This window comes from Adiantum capillus-veneris, chromosome 7, assembly GCF_014529385.1.
Source record: "Adiantum capillus-veneris isolate H3 chromosome 7, ASM1452938v2, whole genome shotgun sequence".
In the NCBI taxonomy this organism is placed as follows: Eukaryota; Viridiplantae; Streptophyta; class Polypodiopsida; order Polypodiales; family Pteridaceae; genus Adiantum; species Adiantum capillus-veneris.
Genome location: NC_140937.1, coordinates 61,409,834 through 61,418,024, shown reverse-complemented (window position 1 = coordinate 61,418,024; position 8,191 = coordinate 61,409,834).

The following is an 8,191-nucleotide window of genomic DNA, read 5'->3' as shown; positions in this document are numbered from 1 at the left end:
GAAAGAAGGGATGGAACAGATGGAAATCAAGTTCAATGCAACAAAAGTGGAAGTAGAAACCACCCTCGCGAAGAAGGTCAAAACTGAAGTGCAAGATGTCATCTCCCGCAAAGTTGAAGATCGTGTAGTATCCACGCTACGCGAACAACAACGACAAGACGATATCGCCCTTAATGTTCGCATTGGCGGGCTCCCAAGCGATTGGAAAGGAGAGGGGGACCCCAAGTTTCACGAGGCCTTTACTCGCATCCGAACAACAACTCCCATGATACAATGGGATTCAACAACAATCACCACTCTTGCCCACGAGCATCGCACCAACCATGCAAATCTTACCTTCAAAACCAAAGCGGATCGAGTCAAGCTTCTTGAGCAATCCAGGCTTCTCAAGGACACAAAAATTTGGTTTGTTGAAGATCTCACACCCACCCAACTCAAGCAAAAAAAGGCCGAACTCCAAAAGATGTGCGAAGCGCGCATAGCAGGGAAATGGGCAGTTTATCGAGGAGGTAAAGCCATCATCCAGGAGTTCCGAACTCCCAAACCGGCTCCTTCCCCCTCACCTACCTCATCTTAGGTTTTGTTCAGTCCACCTTATCTTTTTTCTCCACCCGTAGATGGACCCTCAGTCCTTAAATGATATGTATCAGACGGAATCCCTTGTAATGTTTTGTCTTTGGTCCCATAGATCATATATGACCTCCGTGGACGATAATTCAATCTATCTATCTATCTCTCTTTTCCCACTCTCCCAATTTCTAATGCACCCTACCCCCTCCTACCATATAATCCTCTCATAACCCCCCTTGCCCTCTCTCTCTCTCTCTCTCTCTCTCTCTCTCTCTCTCTCCCCAGATTTTTTCATTGGCGATATCACTAGTGGGGAGGTAGAGGTTAAATATCTCTCTCTCTCTCTCTCTCTCTCTCTCTCTCTCTCTCTCTCTCTCTCTCTCTATATATATATATATATATATATATATATATATATATATATGTGTGTGTGTGTGTGTGTGTGTGTGTCTGTGTCGTGCATGCACTTTAAAATGTATGAAAGGTTTGCTACTTTCATGTTCTGAGTGATGTACCATCAACTAAAGTTAAGATTCTAGTGGGGATATGGGGGTATGGATAGATTTGGTTCCCGTGGGACACTTCAAGTCGGGAACTCAAGCAAGATTTTTTATGGTGTTAGTTCATAAGATAGACTTTTTTATGGTGTTAGTTCAAGAGGCTCCTTTAGAGCAGTAGGGGAATGCAAGCAAGATTTTATTTTATTTTTTCTCATTTTAGAGAGAACGATGACACTAACATACTTCGCTTTGTAGGGTATTTATATTTTACCGCTCACATATTGGGGAAAACTACATTGGCATTATGCTCCACCATAGTCTTTATATTATACTCTTCACATATACCACTTCATAAAAAAAAATCAAGGTGTCAAATAGCATAACCCTCACTTTGCATTTGCTTAGAGCACATGTGCAATCCTTGGAGATGATGCTTATCATCCAATTTGTCCAAATATGTGAACGATGGATGGGTGGTGAGAATGAACATGAGGGGCTCAATGGGCACCCTTGCATGTCTAATCTAGCAATGTGAATAGGCTTGGACAACTTTTCGTCCAATGGAATTATAGAAGTAGGTCCCTAACTCAGCATAAAAATATAAATGTTTATTCTGGAGCCAAATCCCATTTTAGCTAACATTTTGGATATAGAGTGCCATTGTATTGTGTTAAAAGATTTTGCAAAATCCAATTGTGCAAGCACAATGTCTTGTTTAAACCTGATTGTCTTGGTATACTCTCTCTCACTCCCCCTCCCTTCTTCTTACTATGTTTGTTCATGGCCACAGAGAGAGAGAGAGAGAGAGAGAGAGAGAGAGAGAGAGAGGAAATCGTTGAGAGATGTGGGATCAAGAGAGATAAGAGGGGAGAAGCAAAACAAGGAGAGCAATTGATGTATGGGAAGAGAGAGATTGAGAGGGATGTGCATCAAGAGACAAATGGGAAGACAACAAGATAGAGAGATGTGTGTGTGTGTGTGTGTGTGTGTGTGTGTGTGTGTGTGTGTGTGTGTGTGTGTGTGTGTGAGAGAGAGAGAGAGAGAGAGAGAGAGAGAGAGATTAATATTATCCTTGTAGGTCAAATATGATCTATGGGACCAAAGATACATGTGATGTGCTATGTGTGGGTTGATAAGTGATTCTCAATGCTCAAGGATATTGGTGATGAGAATCACAATAGAGATCCTACACCATGGCTTTGAGAGAGAAAATATGTTGGTCTAAGTCATGGCTTAAAATGTGAGGGAAGAAAGTTTGGATAGAAATGGCCAGAAATGTGAATAATAAGGGGCTCGCTCGACTAGAGCAATTCTGGGATGGCAACAGGAAGTGTTGGAAAATTGCTTACTCTTTAGCCATCCAATTTCAACTGAATGGCTTTGAGATCTTACTAGTCTACATGGTGATGAAAGAGCTTGAGAAAGCGGTGACGCCAATTTGTGAATCCAACTTTGAATGGGACGCTCGAAGATGGCCCGGGAGTAGCCTCTTTTGGAAACCACATTCTAAAGGCATTTACCATGCATTAATGCACGAGGCTAATTGGTGTAGCCCCATCAACAAATTATGGAAGAGGCATTGGATGGAAAAAAGGTGGGAGGGAGTCATGGAGAACATCTGGAATCCAAGGTGGCCTCAGTATATGAAGATATTTCTGTGGAAAGTGATGTGCGGTGCTTTGCCAACGAGCGTAAAGATACAAGAAAAAGGAATCAAGTCCGATCGGTGCTCGGGGTGCAGAATAGCTAGTGAAGACCTAGTCCACCTTTTCATGGGATGCCAGGCAATCAGTGGCATGGCTGGGAAAATAAGCAAGTGGATTCAAAGGACATGGCAAATTAAGTTCTCCAAGGCTAATTTGTTCTTTGGTAGTAATAGGTTGGGAAGTCCTGCTCTGCTTGTTTGCACTCAAATAATTGGGTACTAATTATTTCACCATATTTGGCAAGCAAGGAACCGCCGGGTGTTTGAGGGGGATCTGGCTGTGGCAAGCTTTTGTGAAATCATACAAGAGAGCAGAGTGACGATCCACAAGATCGGAGGTAAACAAGCCTCAAACAATTGGTCTAGAACAATACATATCATGATGTCATCTTGTAATAAGTAAAGCCTAGGAGTAGTTGTGGTTTCTCTATCAAGCAGAGAACTTGTAATCCTTTGACACTCAAGGCTCGGTCTGAGCTTGAGGTTGGTGTATATTTTTGATGTTCTTAATACTATCCACTAACAATTGTGAGTTTTGCAAAAATAAAAATAAAAAAATGTGAGGGAAGGAAGTTTGGATGTGAACAAAAGCTGAGGACTTTAGTAGTGTATGGTACTCATGCTCTCAAAATCGTAGTTAGCATAATGTGCATAGTCCAAATGTCAAAAGATCCTTCCTCTAGACAATCTCACATGTCCAACCGATCGGACTACACTTGAACCCACAACCTTCACATGCAAAGATTCCAGTGGGTCATGGAAAAGATCCAAAGAAAAATGAGAAGGTGGGAGTATGTGTTGCTTCCCTTCTTGAGCCGAATCAAAGTCATCAATTCTTTTATGCTTCCTTACATTGCCTTCACCAACCCGCTTCTTAAAATGGCCAAAAGTAACTGGAAGGAGTTTTTGAAACCTGTTAAGAGATTCTTATGGAGGAACAACACTAAAGCCTTGCTGCCAAGACAATGGGTAAAGTGGGACATCATCGATCGACCGATGTTACAAGGTGGTCTCGAGATTCAACCCAGTTTTACATGCCGAGGCCCTATGTGCCAAATTTGTGGTCTCATTAGCCAAACAAGACCAATCGAGGGCTATCATGGCCAAGGATATGATAGACAAGTCAAAACTTTTCTCTAAAGGTGACCAGTGGAAAGGGATCGACGTGCATGACAAACTATTAGCCCAAGTTGGTCTAACTTGAGACTGTGTGGCATCACGAGAGAGCTGGTACAAAAGTGCAATAGATCAACTTGGGTTCTGGAATGGGGTGAATTAACCAGACACTTCCAGAACTCCATCTCACATTAGTCCCCGTGGCTGTGTAAAACTGATGGTGTAATCTTGAACTCTTATTGGAGAGAAATTGCAAGGAGGGTGAACAATAAGGACTCCAACAGCTAATCAACTTTTGAGATGGTAACAACAAGGGTTGGAAATCCTCGGACCAGCTGACTGCCCAATTTCAACTTGATGGCACTGAGAAGCTTCTTGTGAGTAGAGTTTTAAAAGGCTTGGGTAATATTTTAATGCCGGTTTGGGATTCTTCTTTTGAGTGAAAAGCTTGGAAATGGTCCAAGAATTGCCTTTTTTTAAAACCTCGAACCAAGGGCATATACCAAGTATTAGTACACGAGACTGAGTGCTTCGGCCCCTCGAACCAAGGGCATATACCAAGTATTAGTACACGAGACTGAGTGCTTCGGCCCCTTGAACAAAAAGTGGAAGCTAGTTGCAATGGTCGGAATCTCAATGGGTTGAAGTCATGAAGAACATTTGGAATCCAAAGTGGCAGCAGTTCATGAAGGTTTTTCTATGGAAGGTTTTGTGGGGGGCTCTTCCAACAGGTGTCAAGATTCAGGTACGTGGTATCAGTTCTGATAGATGTTCAGGGTGTAGTGTGGCTTGCAAAGACCTTGCCCACCTATTCATAGAATGCCCGACTATTAGGGGCCTGGCAGGGAAGGTTTGCAAATGGATGCAAAGAACGTGGAAGATAGGATTCTTTAAGAAGGATATGTGGCTTGGTGGGAAACATTTTCAAAATCCTACGGTTCTAGTCTGTACTCAATTTGTCAGCTGCTTCTTTAGTAACCTTTGGAAGGCCTGGAACTGCCGAGTGTTTGACAGTGACCTAACTATGGCTAGCATTTTAGAAATAGTATACCAAAGTAAGGAAATAATATTTACGGTGGGAAAAGGGAAAAGCTCGGATGACTAGATTAGAGTGAGTCTCGCCATCCGATCGAGCTGACCTGTGTAAAGGTTAGTTAATAGTTCAGTACGTGGTATGGTTAGGCTCTTATGTAACTATTTGTAACTCAAGGCTCGGCACGAGCTTGAGGCGAATTTGTATATTTCTTGAAGGAATTCTAATACAATCACTCACCATTGTGAGTTTTGCAAAAAAGAAAAAAAAACATTATGTACATAGTCAATGAGACTCTTCTCCATTGCCTCGATGCCCCATCTTGTGTGTGTGTGTGTGTGTGTGTGTGTGTGTGTGTGTGTGTGAGAGAGAGAGAGAGAGAGAGAGAGAGAGAGAGAGAGAGAGAGAGAGAGAGAGAGAGAGGATTGTGTGAGGGAGGGGAAGAGCCTATAAGGGTGACAAAGAGGAAAGAAGAAAGCGAAAAAGAGATGTGGAGGTACGGGGAGGGAGAGACTAGGAGAGGTATGTAGTGGGTGGAGGACAAGGAGTTGAGATTGAAGGAGTGAGTGAGATCGATGTTGGGCTATGGGCATTGTAGCACCTCACACTCATGGGAAAACCCCCCAATCTAGAAGCCATGTGTAGCATGTGTGTGTGTGTGTGTTCCATTGATAAAAGCAGGAAGTGTGTGTCAACAAGAAGCTTGTGTGTGTGTAAAAAGCATGTGTCGAAAGCAAGGTCCATGTGACAAGTTTGTATAAAGCAACCCTTTGTATTCACAATGTTGCATAATAAAATCACTATGTGTTTATTTTCAACATAAATGGTTCTCTTGTCTATCCACCCTAAACCTATCACGTGGTGTCAAAGCCAGTAAATTTTATCACAATCATTTATGTGATTAGTCACAAACCTGCGGCACCCTCTAAGATCCAAAGCTTCATCTTTCTCACCTTCTTTACATCCTTTGATAGAAAAATCATCAATGAATGGAATTGTGATTTGAGGAATAAAGTCACGTAAGACCTTATTCATCCCATTCATAATATATACAATTGAGTTGGTTGCTCCCTGCACATTCTTACCAAACCTAAAGGTGTCCTCATGGTTTTCAAGTCTTTGCTTTCAATTGCGAGTTGAAATTTATCATACCCTGAGTAGAGGTCCCCCATTGAGTAGATTTTCGTCCCTGCAAATGCCTCTACAAACTCATCCACAATTGGATCGGTACCTACATTTTTTATTGTCACCTTGTTCACTGGTTGCATATCTTGATGAAGCGCAGAGCACCATTCTTATTTGGAACCGTGAACCACCTATTTGAATATGGAGCACAAGAAGGCTCCAAAATCCCCATTTTGATATTTTCATTCAATAGCTCTACTAACTTTGGGAAATGAACCTTTGGAACCGGAATAATTTGTAGATTCCAAAGTACACGAGATATTGTAAAAATTACCATAGGAGCTACAATAGAAGGATCAACACATCCTATCTCATGTGGCTCAATTGAAAAATCCTTAGCATGCTTTGAAAAAATTTCTTTAAAGCACTTTGTCTCCTCGTGTCTTGGAAACTCCTCGCAACCAATCTGCAACTCTTGAAATGACTCCTTTGTAAAGGTGTGCCCAATCTTTTTAGGATTCCTCAAACTTGGTTGCAAAGAAGCCTGCTGAATCTGTTTCCTATTGTTGGGTGGTAAGGGTGAAGCTACTCGTTTCACCTCCTTTGCTACACTCTTGTATTTAGTTTCAACATGGACTTATGGGACAACTGTTTGCAAGAAACATTGGTTTCCTTTAAAGGATTATATGACGATATATTTCCACAGAGCATACTACCACAACTTCATTCCCGAGATGCAAACTAGACTTCATTATAGCATCAAGCTCACCCATACTATCTACAAAAAAAACTTGCTCACACAAACCCAAAACATTTATAGTAGGCTCTAGCAACCCACTCTCTTTCATGCCTATTTGTACATTATGTACGTTTTGCTTCTCACATCTCTTCAAATCTTTAAGTTTTTTAAAACATATTGATCCATTCCTTGTTACCAAGGAGCCCGTAGAAAAATTTTCAAGCATTTTTGGATCAGGCAAGAATCTTTTTTCTTTTGAACCACTGCAATCACGCTTTACAATGTTACTTGGCCAAAACCCATCATACCCTATCATCAAAACTCTTTACTCACCTTTGGTAGAGGATGATCTTTGAGGTTGTCACGATTTCTTTCATGGTTTACACAAACTGTGAGAAATTGAACAGCAAATCTACCATCTTTACTTTGTATCCTGGGATAAGTTGAACCGTCATCCATTACCTTTGTTTCCATTCAAACTCCCACAATGTAGGGTTGCCCAAAGATAAGATGATAGGAAGATGTGTGATGTATAAAGAAATTTTGTTCGACCTTTACATCACCTATTGTCACCTTTATGCTTGGACATGCTGCATACAATTCACCTGATGAATTGTTTGCCACTTTGACCGTCCAGCCTCGTGATGTGTCCATTGGCTATTTACATTTGTTATAGAGATTTTTGACATTATATTTATTTCAGACCCATGGTCAATTAAGGCAACAAATGGTTCTTCAAGATCACCTACCTTGACCAATGTCTCTGTAGTAGCTCACGCCCAATGGCTTCTAGAATAGTGGCTTCTAGGAATACCTTGAGCGCCTTTCCCATCATCAGAAATTTCACTTGTCTTACCTTCCATTGCCTTCATCTTGTGGGCAAAGAGCCTCTCCAAGTGTTTGCCTTCTTTCTCTTGATGATGTTAATATTTTCTTCATGGAATTCATTCTTGGCTATGCCAAGCACCTTCCCCAAAGTAAACTCAACTTTGCTATTCAAAATCCTCTCATCTAGCACTTTCTTCAAGTTTGTAGCAAGCTCAATGTCAGATTGTAGTTTGTAGGATGGTCCCTTTGGCTTACCTTTTGTTGGCTCCTTCTTCTTCCTTGTTGTAGACTCTTCCATGGTCACTTCTGGTGAAGGTGTCTCTTGTGTTGGCGGTGCTCACAGAGATGCTGCATCATTCCTTCCTCCACTTCTTACTGCTCTTTTTGAAGGACCTTCATCACCATTTTCACGCCTTCGCTTTCCTCTACAATGGCTTCATGGTTTTGGCAGTTTGTAACGTATGCATACACGAACATTGAGTACAATGGATCACTCCATCCTATTTCTAGATGTATGCAATCACCTGCTTCATGAAGAATCTCTTTTGTAAGATTTCCTTTGCTAGCTTATTCCA